General features: G+C 57.4%; 1 protein-coding gene across 1 annotated transcript in view; it reads left to right on the top strand.

Moving 5' to 3' along the window:
• The first annotated feature begins 10,513 nt into the window (after positions 1–10,513).
• Positions 10,514–14,814, top strand: part of MID2 (midline 2) — a 63,961-nt gene continuing 59,660 nt past the window's right edge. Inside the window, exon 1 of the mRNA XM_057413845.1 lies at positions 10,514–10,605. The gene's annotated coding sequence lies outside the window, so the exon portion shown is untranslated. The remainder of the gene's footprint in view (positions 10,606–14,814) is intronic.

The raw sequence follows: 14,814 nt of genomic DNA on the forward strand, positions 1-14,814 counted from the left end.
GGGACAGTGGGACGCAGCAGGACATCCCCTGCTCCTCTCCCCAGCCATTTGCTGGCACAGGTAAACATCTTCTCTCTGTGTAATGTTCTCTGACTTACTGAATGATGTGTGGTCAGCGATGGGTTCAGCTGGGCTGGGAGCTGCCTGCTGCAGGGCTCCATGTAGAGCCAAAGGCAGCTCTCAGCCTGGTGCTGGTGTGTGATGCTTAAGCTGGGGGGGGTCTTTGCCATCCTGGCATGCATGGGTTAGTGTGAAGGCATCAGCCATGTCCCCACTTGTGTCCTTCCCTTCCAGTGGTTTTTCAGGGGGATGCACAGCGAGCACTGACAGACCTCCACATCGTGAGGGCTAATTTTTTGTCCTCTTTCACATTCCCTTGGAGGGCTACATTGGCCTAAAACCATGTTTTGATCAAAAGGCAACTGAAAAACTTGCAGAAAATCAGTCCAGAGCCTTCCATGTCTCAGGACACTGGTGTAGGGCCAGACCTGACATCTCATGTTGCATCCATGAGTCCCTGTGGAACACTGCGCTGGTGTCATGGAAGTAGGTGTGCAGGTCCAAGAGCACTCACTGAGCACAGCGTGCCCGTTGGCACTCAAGGTCTAGTGGTCAACAGCCTGTGCGATGGTGTTGTCTGGTCCTGCAGCAGGAGGGTCACATTGCTCCCACCACCATCTGCTCTGGGACCACTGGTCTAGCGCTGGACTTGAGTAAAAGCTTGTTGCTTTAGGTTGCCCTTCTCTCTGGGGGAAGAGGATCCTCTCCTGTGCAGGGGATCGTGGCACTTTTTTACTGCTGGCAGCCAGGAAGGCCTGGCTGGGGAGCCAGCACCCTCTCTGCCAGCAGGAGAGAGCCAGGACAAGTGTCCTCCAGGCTGCCTGCTTGGGCAGCACAGGGGAAGGACACCACCTCCCAGGCACTTCTGGGCACAGGTAGTTACAGCGAGCTCTTACCATCAGTCCTTCACTGTGTTTCTGAAACATACCCAACAAAAGAGGCATCTTCCAACATGTGCCAGAGTGCACGAGTGATGCACAAACATGATGTGATGACAAGGGTGAGGAATGGCAGCATTCCCAGTTATCCAACAGGCAAAAGAGCTGCCTGCAGGGGCTACATCCCGAAGCTGTGGGGAGCTGTCTTCAATTCTGGTCCCCACTGCTGAGTGGCTGATTGCTCAGCGTTGTGGAGCACGCATGTCCTGCTATACGCAGCCGGTCCTGCAGCATCACTCCCAGTTCCTGCCCCGCTGAAATCGCAGGGCATTCTCAGGTGCTGTGAAATCCTTGTCTAAAGGATTTCAACTGCTCAAGGAGAGTCATCCAGAATGGGCCACAGCTCCTTGCTGGGCACCTACCCACACAGCAAGGGGAAACTGCTACATGCCAGAGCACTCCATGTGGGCATGCATGCTGCTCCTGGAAAAGTGGCTGTCGAGCATCCTATGCCTTGAGGGGAGGAGGAGGAGAGCAGGGTGATGGGCCCTGCTGGAGACACAGGCGCTGGAGTCAGCTCCTGTCCTGGGACATGTGGTTCACTCCTCATTTCCTTGCATCATTCACAGAGGTAAATGCCCCTTCGGGAGGCCACATCCAACACCCCTCTTGGCCAGAGGCAAAGCTGTGGTTTATTGTGGTGTGGGGCTGCTCAGGGCTTTCTGACCCCCACATCTCCCCACATGCAACCAGAGCAGGGTGTTGAGAGGGAAAGTGATGCCCAGGGCTCACTGCAGCGGGACTGTATGGTGCTGGTGGTTGGAGGTGCCTCGCCAGCCGCAAGGATGGGTTCCTGGGAGCGAAACTCCCTGCAGGCTGTAGGTTGAGGCCAGTTTCTGGGTCTGGGAGGTGCTGCAGCTTGGCCTAACCCACCCCACACACAGCCAGGCCCTGCAAACCCCACTGGGTCCCCCTCAAACAACCTTTGGCCTGTGATCCATGGGACATCCAACTCCCCCACTGTGTGCAGGAGAAAAGAGAAGCCAGAGCCTCAGCCAGCTCACAATCTCCTTTGGTTCTGCAGATGCAGGGTGTGAGAAAATCCCTCTTCTGCTCTGGTGCTGGGAAAGACAGGGCAACTTCACAGGGGAAAAGCTTTTGCTTGAGGCATTTACACGTTGGATCTGACCACCGAAAAGCAAAATGTCCCAGGAAAGGCACCAGCTGGAGGTGGGAGAATCGTGCATTGATGCACAGGGACTCCATCACCTGGAAAACACAGGACAACTTCCCTGTGCTGCCATAGCTGGTGCTGGGAGAACATGAGCAGGATTACGTATAGAGGCTTATCCATGTTTATGCCCAAATTCACCTTGTCCACCTCTGCCTTCCTGGTACCAAGCTGCTGACAGCCCGGCAGAGCTTCAGGATGTGCTGCAGCCTTTCCCGGGGAAACACACTTTAAAATCCTAATTGTGAGTCTTGTTCTCATCTGACCTACTCAACACCACATGATCCATGTAGCAAATCATCTGGGTACTGAGTAATTACAGCTTAGTGCTAATAAATGAGCATCAAACTCGTAATTATCTGCAGAAGTTACTTGATGAATGGTTTAAAGAGCCCCACCATGGATGCAGCCACATTTGGCAGGAATGAAAGGCTGTCCACAGTCAGGGGATGAGTCAGTGGGAGAGGCGAGCTCTGGCCCTTCCATTACCAGTGGCAGCAGGGTGAGGTTAGTGCTGCCTTCTGCATGGTGGATTCTGGTTTGCACCCCATTAGGCCTCCAGAGAGTCTCACTTCCTGGCTCCTTCAGAGCCCACCACGGCACTCTGGGCACCAGCACTGACAGCAGATCTGGTACGTCCAGGGGGAGTTTTGCTTCCTGTTGTGGACAGAGAAAGCATGAAGGAGAAATCCAAGCTGTGTTTCTGCTTCTCTTTAGGTTCCCAGACTGGGGATTGTTTAGCCTTTGGACAAGTCTCTGGGGCTAACTGATCGAGGGGGAATGCTGTCGACACCCTCACAATGATGTGCAGTGATGGGATCTGGAGCAGGCTCAGTGCATGCAGCCGCCTGGTGACATGGTGAGGGGCTGCACCGCAGCTCTGCCCTCAGCCAGAGGCAGCCGGGGCCCCACTGGGTCCAGCCCCAGCTCCAGCCATGGGACAGGCCTGGGAAAGCAGCTGTGCTCCCAGGAGAGGTGATGCTCGGCATCAACCTGATGTGATGGGGCTCCTCAGCTCAGCTTCAGCCGCTTTCCTCTCAGTGGCCCCTCCCATCCCCCAGCCTGTGCTCTGTGCCCAGGCTCAGCACACTCCATCCCTCCAGACCATGCTGGGTTGTGCTGCTGCTCCCATTGGGACAGGTAGGACCTGGTAGCCCCTGGCAATGCTCTGAAGCTCCCTTGCCCACTGCAGCCCACCAAGCAGCAACCTGAGGATGCAGGGAGGTCCCAGCCTCCTGCCCCTCTGAGCAGTGACTCCCTGGTCGTAGCAGGATCTTGCCTGGGCACACAGCATCCACACTGTGAGCGGCATTCCCTTCCTCTGGAGTTAGTGGGAATCTGTTTTCCAAGCCTGTAATCCTCTGCGGTGGATATAAAGCTGAAGAAACCCACCCAAGCTACTGCAGTATGGGCAATCCAGGTACCTCCATGGCAGTTGCCTGCTGCAGGAAGTGTTGTTTCCATATGGAAATAAACTGAAAATGAGGATTTTCCCCCCTTGCTCTGTTAAGCCACGTGCACCACAAGCAGTAACTCTTGGCTGACTGAGGAGTGCTCAGCAGTGCTCTTCCACTGACTAAATGAAAAAGCATCTGAACCAGGAAGGTTCTCTGAAGGTCCTTGTAGCCCTGATTTGTGATTGTTTATTCCCGGCAGCAGAGCAGAATCCATTAAAATGGATGTGCCTGTTATGGAGCACGTTTCCCTGCTCCCTGCAAGGTGCAATTACAATAATGAGCTGCACAAGAGTGAGACCAGCTTTTCAAGCAGCAGGTCCTGTGAGCAGCTTTAGCTCCACACACCAGGGTACAATGGGCACAAAGGTATGACAATGGGAAGGGACCTTTCACCTAGTTCTCCCTCCTCCAGGCTCCCATGGTCAGTGGGACCTGGAGGCAGTGTCAAAGCATCCACCCTGCCCATCGCCTTGTGTCCGAGAGCACCATGCTGGAGGAGCTGGAGGCTGCTGCAGGGTCCCTGCCTTTGGGGCATGTTCTCTTTAAAAGCTCCCATCCACATTCTCTTTGTGTTCATGTGTGAGTTGGTGGGAAGCCAGAAACTCGCCTGGCTTTGTAAGAAGGTGAGAGGTGAAAATGCTCCAGGAACCGGAGCTTTAAAATCAGTATATATGCTCTGCAGGACCCTCATGCTGGCTGGAGACTGAGACCCCCAAGTAGATGCACACTGGTTTCACCCAGCAGGAGCCTTCGGGAAAGCCAGATAAACCACCTCAATGGTAATTCTTCAGAGCTCTTAGATGTCTCCATCCAAGTTACAAACATTTCTGTTGTGCTGTCAGCTGAAGGACCCACTGACCTTCCAGGGGGGGGACCTGGGTGCTTCATCACAGCAGGATCAGTGCTGCTCTGCTCCCATCTATCTGGGGAAGAAGAGGACCTGGCTGGCTGTCAGGTCTCTGGCAATGGAGATTCCACCCCATCCCTCAGTGAAGTGCTTGCATAGCATATCACCCCACAGTGATCACTGTACGCCCTCTTTCTCATCTGAATTTCTGGGTGAAACTCCCAGCTCTGCTCAGCATCAGACCTGTATGAGATTAAAGAATCTTCCCACATCCAGTGCCAGCTCCCCACACAGGTTTCCATAGCTGGGCTGGAGTCACCCCTCTAGAGGAGGATGCACAGTCTCATAGCATAACTGCCCAGAAGGGATTTCAGCAGCAGCAGCACAGGCATCCTCTGCTCTCTGCTCCTCCTGGTGTCCACCTGCTTCTCCATAACCTCACAACTCTGGTCCTAACAGTCCAACCACAGAAGCCAATGGAGAAACTGGGAGTACAGGAGCTGCTTTGCACCCAGCAGCTGGGTGAAAAGCCAAAACCCAGTATCTGCCTGTCTATCTACAGGATAAACGCTGTGAGAACAGGCATGGGACAAAAGGAAGGGAAGCAGAAGCGAAGGGAACTGAGGCTCGTCTAGAGTGAGGGGTGAGGAGTTCACCATGGAATAGGGGCACTTCTCCACCAGTACCTAATCACTGGAGTACTGCAGACAAGTATTTGCAGACAAGTCCTGCAGCACCATTTAGTGAAACCGCATGGATAAACCCTCTGGTTAAAGCATTCCCTCTGGAGCAACAACTGCTTCTCCCATGCTCCTGCTGTGCTCTTCCTTTCCCTCTGTCCAGCCTTGTTATCCTCCCTGTTACAGTCTGGTCAGGCACAGCCATCAGCAGCAGGCCCGTCACCTCCCCATGCTCTGAGCACAGCCCCAGCTCCATCCTTCACTGGCCTTCTTCACCCTATGCTACAGGCTCCACTATGGTGCTTGTTTCAGCATTGCTGCCTCTCCCCGAGCAGCAGCAGCAGGAGCTCACGTTATTTGGGATGAGCTTTTCTTGCTCTGATTTGCACATTGTGGTTTCTGCCCAACGCGAACCTGCTGCAGGGGCCCCGATGCCAGTTTTGCTCTTGAGGAGGTGTTGGCCGTGCCCCTGCTGGAGAAGGACCAACCTCCCACCCTGAGCCCTGTCCAGCTTCGCTCCGGGTTTCAGCCACGTTGAGACAGAGGCCGTGTTGTTCCTGGGATGCCCGTCCATTCCCAGCTCCCAGATCAGCTTCCCCCTCTCCAGGCGGGCTCAGCCCCACACCTGGGTCTGGCAGGGTCCTGCTGCAACCTCCTGGGAAAAGCCCATGGGAAGTCAGCCCCTGGCAATCCCCGCAGTGCTTCCTGGCTCCGTGCTGCCTTTTGCAGGAGCCTATGTCACATACTCAGCTAGTGTATGCCCTCAGCATGCCTCTTGCTCCCTCCTCATCCTCACTAACAGACTGTGCTGTTCAGGAGGGTGCTTCATTTCCTGCTGGGGGGTTGCTCCCCAGCCCGTGCCTAGTGCCTGCTCCTGCCCAAAGGAGTTACCTCGAATTCCAAGAGCAGCTGTGCTGTGATTTGTTTCTCCTTAAACTCCCTTCACTTCAGCGCACATTTCCTCTCCTTCCCTTCCAGCTGCTGAGGTGTGAGCAGGGAGTAATCACTTGCTGAGTGCTCCAGGGGCGGGGGAACAGCTCCTTGCTTTCCTGGAAGGGCGAGAGGTTTTCAAGGTCCTTGGAGCACAGGTGATGGATGCTGAGGAAACTGAGTGCTCTGGAATGAGGCCATTGCTTTTATTCTGGTTACAAGCCCCATCTGGGTCTTACCAATTGCGTATTGCTTTATGTAATTCCTAAGCTAGCCTAATGCTGGGTGCAAAGGCTGGCAGCAGGGTATGTGCTACCTGTCCGTATGTGAGGCTGCAAGGAAGTGCAAGATGAAGGTTAATGTTCAAGGACTGCTCCAAATACGTGTGACAGTGAGGTGGGAAGCGTGGGAATGCTTCCCACAGTGTGGTGGGGCTAGGGTAGGTCCTGTGATGCCAGGGGCTGACTGGGTTTGGGGAGAGGCTGTTCTGGCTGCTGGAAGCCAGTTTCTCTTTTGCAAGGCATAAAGGTTACCCTGCAGCATCCTTGGAGGCAGCATAACACGCTGAAGGAGCCCTGACAGTGGCCTGGGCTGTGCTGGGCACAGAGCTGAGGAATGCAGGTACCTCTCCTCCCCTTCCTGCCTGTGTTGGAGTTTGGGGCGGGTTCCCACATGCAGTTTGGGATGTACATCAGAGAAAAGGGAAGCCTCAGTAGAGACCCTCTTGGCCTGCTCACTGCTCAGCACCTGCTGTAGTTAGTTACTAGCCCTTGCAGGTTGGGGTCACTTGTGTATTTGGATGGCAAGTGCTTTAGGATGGAGAGATGGAAGATGGAACACCTCCTGTTGCAGCTGTGGGTCCTTGCAGCTGGTCTGTAGGACAAGAGGCTGTACTGGCCCCCAGCTCGCTCCTCTGCCTGCTCCCCATGGCCAGTGTTAGATCAGGGATTGTTCAGTGCTGTTGTTAAAAGCAGGTTCTCAGGGCTGCAGAGGTCAGTGTATATGGGCAGTGAAGCTTCCCACCTTACACAAACTCCCCTCGCACATATGTATGGAAGGTACTCAATAACTACATTGTTCATAGCAGTTTTTCCTGGGACCCTGTGCCCTTTGGTCAGGGTTTTTATGCAACAGTTCTGTGTTTGCCCTCCAAGGTGAGGCTTTTGAAGCCCTGCAGCGGTTGTGGAGATAAACCCCTGGTTTCCAGGGTGGCATCAAGCTGTCCGTAGCCCATCACACCACTTTCCTCTGCCGGTGGCCACTGGGCACTTTTTCATTTCACCAGGCAGCAGCAGAGGTCCCTGCAGAGCGTGGCCCAGTTCACTAAACCTGCCCCTGCCTCGGCAGCATCCTTCCTCCAGCTCTTGGGCTCCCCTCGAGCAATCTCCCTTTGCCTGTTGCCAACAGGGATGGCTGAACTCTGGCCTAAGAGGAATGCAAACCAGCACCTGAAATACAGGATGTATTGTAGGACATTGAGATGTGCAGGAGATGGCTTGAAACATGACTGTCCTTGCCTGTCAAACCCCAACTCCTTACCCAGGGGAGGAATCGTTGAGGGCTGGTTGTGTGAAGCCAGAGATGCACCAAGCACTGGTGCCTGGCAGCAGCGTGTGGCACCACCACCACCCATCACTGCACCATGGAGGGGTGTTGACAAGTGGATGTGAAGCCAGAAGAGCTTGTTCTGCGACAGGTGAGGCCGGTGGTTTGCTCCTCATGAAAGAGAGCTGGAGCTTGGATCAGGCTCTGAAATTCCCAGCCTCAACATGAGGTGGTGCAAAGCATCCACTTCCCATCGGTGAGAGCACAGCTCCCTTTGCAGCAGCAAGGAGGAACCAAGCGCTTCTGGGGAAGAACTGGAGATAAAGGATGTGCTAATGAAAGCTGGGAGAATGAAGTCATCAAATGTAAAATGAAAAGAGATTCTTCATGGGGAATTCATCCATCCCCACTCGTCCATCACCACAGCTGCCCGCCTGCTTTGTGGAAGCACTGGGGAGGGGGATTCACAAGTTAAAAGGGTTTTATTCCCCCTGTTTGCTTTCCACTGTAAGAGCAAATTTTAGAGGGGGAATCCTGCTTCATAACCCTGTGTTATTTATTCACCAGGCATCCCAGGCACGCGGAACAACTCGCGTGTCCCCATTCCTCATCCGTGAAGTGCGAACACTGATGCGTACCAGCCTTGGGCAGCAGGAGCAGCAGCGTCCCGAAGCTGCGTGGTAGAACACCCAGGCAGCCCCTGCTGGGAGCACACACGTCCTCCTGGAAGGGCTGCTGAGCACTTGCCACTCCAACACGAGCTGGTGGGAAGATGGAGCTGTTCTCCCCACCCCTGAGAACCTGACTCACTCTGGAGTGGTGAGCACATATATTAGCGCAGAGAGCTCTCCCTCCTGCTGCCCTGCCTGCTCAATTAAAGCACCACCAGAACCTGATCCCTCCGTGTTTTGAACACACGAAGTACCCATCACCACTGTAATTGTAAATATTTGCCCAAGGTCACCTCTGACACCTCCAGCTTTTAACACAGAGGTTCAATAATCTCAGCACTCATCAGGCTGTGGGAGGGGCTGTTGTCTGCTGCTGATCTCCTGGGAAAGCTGGGGACTTCAAAAATAAATAAATAAATAAATATATATACACATATATACACACTCTGTCACTGAGCTGTGGTTTGGTGGATCCCAGCCTCCATGGGCCCAGCACCAGCTCTGTTCTAGGGATGGGGAGACAACCGTGCGCTCCCCTTGATGCTCTCAGTTGTAGCTGATTCCTGGAAGGCAGGGGAAGGTGCTGAGGCTGATCTGCACCGTGTAGTATCTGCAGCTGGTCCAGCCCCTGTGCTCCCCCAGACCTGCTGGCAGTTTCTCCCTCTGTGTGTCACCAGAGCAGGGGTGACACCGGGGTGCTGAGCAGCTGCCACCTCTGCATGATTCTTGTTGGGGCTTATTTCTCTTTGGTGTACCAGGGGGAAGCCTGGAGGTCTCTGAGCTTGGGTCTGTTACAGTACCTGTGGTACCTGCATCCCTTGCAGTAGCTGCTCCCTGGCTGCTGCCACGGAGCCCCCAGTAACGGAGCTCTGCTGTGATCTCCAGCATCTGCCAGCTGTTGGTGGCCTCGTTCCTCCGGCAGCCTGACGTGCCATGTCTTGGGGCTGCACATCTGTGCCATGGCTCTTGCTGCTTCACCCCAGCCACCAGCGCCCGTGCTGAGCAGCCTCGAGCTGTTGCCGGCTGCCTGCTGTGATCTGAAGGCAACGCTGGCCTCGGAAAAGCAGCTTCAATTTCCTGCTGCCTGAGTGAAGGAGGATGGGGCTGTATCGGGCCCTAATCGGGCCGTTTGTTCTTTCTCTTCCCATCAGTCTGCACAGATGCAGACGACAAGGACTCGTCCCAGGACAGCCATGAACTGCGTGACTTGGCCGCGGCTGTGCAGGCTCCATTCTTGCTGCCAGAAAAGCAGAGATAGGATTTAATGCAGAATAAGTGGCACATATTAAATACCCACTGTCAGCTCCTTCTAGGGAAAAGGGCTTGGGATTCCTTTGCAGCGAGTGAGGTGGCAATAAGGCTGGCTGTGTGGTGTTGACCTCCACAGCTTGGTGGGGTACTGCTGTCTTCCTCCACTGAGAAGTCACAGTGGGACAGCTACCATGTGCTGTGTCTGGCTGTGAGAGTGCAACACGTGTGTGTGCACTGATGATGTTATCACAGCACAGGATAGCTGCAGGTCCCTGCTCACCAAACCCTCCTCCAGCACCTAGAAATTCTCTTCCCATCTCACCTTGAGGAGTTCGGGAGGCTTTTTCCTGGTGTTGATTTTAAAGAGATGGCTCAGTGAACCCCCTGCGCCATCTTCAAATATAAATAACCTGTGCAGCACATACCCATGTTAATAAGGAATAAACTTGCCTCCCTCTGATGTAACTGCAGTGGGTACAAGGTGCACCCCACAAGGGCACCCCACAAACGACGTGGGTCACCCCATGGTCCTTTCAGCGTGCAGAGGGCATCATGATGGCCACTGCGAGAGGGAAAATCGCGGGTGACCAATTGGTCAGTGCAGTCTGCCCTAGTGAAAACCGGTGCGCTGGGGACCTGCCACCACCCTGGGTGGTGGCACCCCTGGCTGATGCGCTGGGGACCCCCTGCCGTGCGAGGGGCCCGGTCTCGCCTCGTGCCCGCGGACACAAACCGCTCCATGTCGCATCGGCCTCCCCGCGGTCCCGGTGCGCGCAGGCGGTTACGGCTCGGCTCCGGTGCCCCCGGTCCGCGGTAACGCGAGGTGGGGGGGCGGACAGGGAGCGCGGTGCCTCACCTGCGGCGGGGCGGGGCGGGGCGGGGCGGGGCCCCTGGAGGGGCGGGACGGGACAGGGCGGGCGGGACCGAGCACGCCTGGCACCGCCTCGCTTCCCCCCCCCCCCCCCCCCCCGGCGCTCCACTGCCGCTGCCGCCGCCGTCTCCTGCGCGCCTCCAAGATGCCCGGGCAGCGGCGGGGACGCTGCCGCAGCCCGTTGGTAGGTACTGGCACCGGGCAGCGCGGCGGGAGTGGGGGGGAACCGGAGGGCGGGGCCCTTCCCGGGGCTTTGCAGCAGCAAGTGGCGGGCGAGGGGGGGGGCTCCTGCCCTTCCCGGGAGCCGGTGCCCAGCGGCGGCTTCCGCCACCCCCACCCGGCGCGACCGGCGGCCCAATGCGGTCGCGAACGCGCCCCGCGGGGAGACCGGAGGGGGGGGCAGCCCCTTCCCCCCACCCTCCCCCCGTGGCGGGGGCGGCAGCCGCGAGGAGCCCCGGGCTCCCCTCTCGGGCCTTCGTCCGCTGGAAGCGCGGCTCGTCCCCGGCTGCCTGTGGGAGAGGGAAACGCCGGTCCCGCCAACCGGTTTAACGACCCGGCCCCGGTGGAGCGGGCCGCGGCTTAGCTCCCTGCGCGTTTCGGTTCCCGGTGCTGCTGGCAGAGATCGGGGAAGGGATCACACACCCCACCTCCCCCCCCCCGCCGCCCCCGGTGACAAAGTTCGGTTCAATGGAAGTTCCGGGGTAACGGAGCTTCTCGCAGGGCGAGCGCTGGGAACGGGCGAGATGTGCTCGGCCCCGGGAGGCGGCTCCGGTGGTTTACAGCTCCCGGCGCTGTGATCGCCGCCGCTTGCACCGGAGTGTGGTTTTTTGACTGTTGAGCTGTCGGAAAACGCTCCCGAGCGGCCCGCGGGAGCCGCCCTCCCTCCTCCCGTGCTGGGTCTATGTGTCTCGGCTCCAAGGCCACCTCAGCCGCGGGTTTCGGGGCTCTGCCGCGCGGCTGCGGAGGGCTGTGCCGCGGCCAAGGGCCGCGCTGCTGAGCGGGTTCGCGAGTTTCTGGGGAGGGCAAATGGCTCTTGTTGCTCCATAATTGCCTCAAGTCTGGACACGCCGGCGTGTTGATGGCTCCGGCTATGCCTGCCCTGCCTGGCTGCCGCCCAGGCTTCCGCGCGCTCCCGGCGAGCCCTGGAACCTCCACTGGGCTTTTGTTGTTGGAAGGCGGCTTCAAGGAGACCGGCTGGGCTCGAGGAGCTCTGCAGGCAGCCTGAGGCCGGCAGCCGGTGCCCGCCGGGCTCCCGGGCATAGGTCCAGCGGCGGGGTCACTGCTGGGCAGCATCCCTCAAGGCCAGGTGGTGCCAACACCTGTGAGCGTGGGGTCGAGTGGGGCCCGAGTTGCTGCTTGACCCTTATTATAAGACCAATGGTGCCCTTCCTTCCTCATCCCTGCTCCGGCGAGGCCGCTGTGTGTGGTGGCGGTGGGTCTGTGCCTGCGGGAGCCCCTTGCCTTCCGTGGGTGCCCTGAGCTCTGCGCTGTGGCCATCGCTGCTGTGTTCCGTCTGCCAGGAGCACGCTCGAAACTCCTTGCTTGACTCCTGCCCCTCACGAAGGGGGAGTAAAACAGAAGCAGGGGAGGCTGGTTGTGGCAGTCTGCTTGCCCCAGACAGTGATGTTGGAATGCTGTCATGCCCAAGGGGGGAGGGGGTATTCCCAGAGGATGCTCCTGGGAAAAGACAGTGAATGGGATAGAAAAATGAGGCGGGAGAGCTTAAGTCGGGGACAGGAGAGGTTGCATTGGCTCGGGCAGGTGGTGTTATTGCTACAGAGCCTGGGTGTGCCAAAACGCAGGCAGTTAGAGACGGGTCTGTGCCCTGTGGAGCCTTCTGCAGTGGGTGCCAGAGCTGGGTGCCAGCGGTGTGGGGTGCAGCGAGGTGCTGAGAGCTGCCTCTTCTGTAACTGGGCTTGAGAGGCAGGCATGGAGCTGCAGTGGGTGATGAATTCCCTTCCCTTGCCGAGTGCTCATGCTCCAGTAGCCTCGTTGGCACCAGCACAGCTTGGGGGGTGATGTGCTAATGAGTTGTATGTCACTGCATATATATATATGTGTTTGTGTGTATATATATATATATGTATGTGTGTGTTTGTAAGCAGGGTGGGATCATCCTAGAGACCACACGAGATAGATGACATTTTTAGAATCAGGATTGTCTCTTGATCATCTCCTCCAGTTGATGTTTCCAGACCTGCACTCGGGGTTTCGCCCTGAATCCCCTGGACTGTGGCTCTGAACAGCTTTCTACAGTTGGTGGTTGGGGCCACTGGACCCTCTGAGGGGGAGGGTGGGGGGTTGAGCTGTTATCTCAGGTAAGCTTGTGGCTTTGGGAGTTGTCATGTCTCAGAAGCTGGTCACTGGGGGGCTGTGGCTCTCGGCTGTCCCATCAGAGCCACTGAAACCAGGACTTTCTCTGCCAGCTGCATGGCTGGTTCTTTGCACAGAGCTCATAACCGTGTGATTGTACCTCTGGAGGGAGTTACTGCTTCCCATAATGTACCCACCTTCACTGGCTTGAAACCTCCCTGAGGCAGCTTCTGCCTTCTCTGGGAGAGCTGTCAGGATGTTAGTTCGGGAGGGTTTGTGGCTGCAGAGGATGTTTCCCCTGAGCATCCTCCTCTGGAGGAACAAACAGCCCTGGGAAGGTGTGGGGTCAGGGTCTGGTCTCAGGGCCTGGTCTCCTTGCCATGGCTTCAACCTGCGCTACTTTTGCTTATTTTTAATGTTGTCCCCTGGAAAAGGGGCACATGTTGTGGCTGAACAAGCGCCTGCCTTCACCGTCAGCTCTTTCCCATGAGCAGCGCCATCCCTCCCTGCACTGGGAGGACGCGGTGGGGGAGCTGGTGGCCAGCCTCCCTCCGCCGTCTTTCCCAGTCACTCGCGGTGCTGAGCCCGAGGCACCCAGATGCCAGGGCAGGGAGGTCACGGATGTGAAGAATGGGGCATGTGTGCACTGCTGAAAGCAGCCTTGTGCGAGGCGAGGGCTGTGGCGCCGGGAGCGGCTCATTGCAGGTCAGGGGCTGCCTTCCTGTTTCCTTACACACGGAACCTCGTGCTGGCTCTTCTGGCTGGCACCAGCCTCCCATTAGCTGGGCATGGAGCAGGGTATGGTGCTGAGCCCCGAGCCGGCAGCTTGCCTCATTCTTGGTGGAGATGTGGGGCAGAACTGCAGGCACAGGGCTGCACTGGCATCCCTGGGATGTGCAGTGCTTGGTGGCTTCGGTATCTGCCCTCCCCTTGTTTCTCGCCCAAGCACAGCCGGCGGCAGAATAGCATCCTTTGTGCCCCTGGACACGCTGGCCTTTCTCAGGAAATAGCCTATTGTGCTCGCTGGCATCGCCGGGCCCCGTCATCGCCTCCTCTGGCTGCCTCCGCTCTGTCCCTGCCCACACACTGCCCAGTGGGCAGAGGAGCGGGTGCTGCCCAGTGGGACCACCGCGGGGCTGGGGCTCAGAGTGCCTGGCTGTCCCTGGCCCGCTAAGTTAACGCTCCGGGTTGCATGCTCTGCCCTATTGCTGGTGACATCCTGCCCCACGGGGCTTGGGTACCCCAGACCTGGCACCCTTGGTGGGGACCCACCTATGTGTGACCTCAGACCTCCTTGTCCTCTCCGCATGCCCCCTTTCAGCGCCATGGAGCTGGGCTGCTTTCGCACAGCTTGTCCCCACGTCACCGCCTGGCCTTGGCTTTCTCCCCGAGCAAACAGCCCTGACGTGCCAACAGTGCCGGAAGGGCCGGGGGCATCAGGGCATCCCTCTGCCGCCCCTTTGCACTGCTCTTCTCTTGCCTTTGGAGCCCTCCTCACAGCCAGGCTTAAGCTGTTGTCCCTCTCATGTCCCTGTCTCCACATTCCTCCCCCCAATGTCCCCTGTTCTGTGTGCGGGTGCTTGTAGGGGCTGTGGCTGTCCCAAGCATCCCCCAGTGTCACATCAGTGGCTGCTGTAAGAGCCGGAAGCTGAGGAGGGGATGCTGCACTGCTGCAAGCACCATTGCTTCCCCCATCACTAGGAGCACGGGAAAGCCTGATGTGCTCCAGAGCTCCAGGGCTGCTCCCTGCCTTGGCTAGGGCTGCCCGGGGATGGTCCAGGCGTGTTCAGGTTGTGCTGAACCACGGGAGCCTTTTAAACTGAAGTGGAAAACTCCTGTGGGATTCAGAGGGTGTTTCCCGATGAAAGCAGTTTGTTATTTAAAGCTGCTCTGGCTGGATTTGTCCGAGGAGGATTGTGCTTGCAGCTGCTGCAGCCTGGCCTGGGCTGGGTGTTGGCAGCCGGTTTTGTTTCCTTTTGGGCATTTCCTGCAGTATTTCCATGCTGTGGAAGGAAGAGGGTGCGGATGGGATCCGGTTCAGATGCGAGCTTCAGCCAGTGCCCTGTGGCTGAGCAGCGAC

The sequence above is a fragment of the Pezoporus wallicus genome, unplaced genomic scaffold (assembly GCF_028554395.1).
Source record: "Pezoporus wallicus isolate ANWC-B61680 ecotype Strahan unplaced genomic scaffold, APGP_CSIRO_Pwel_v1 contig_8788, whole genome shotgun sequence".
Taxonomy (NCBI): domain Eukaryota; kingdom Metazoa; phylum Chordata; class Aves; order Psittaciformes; family Psittacidae; genus Pezoporus; species Pezoporus wallicus.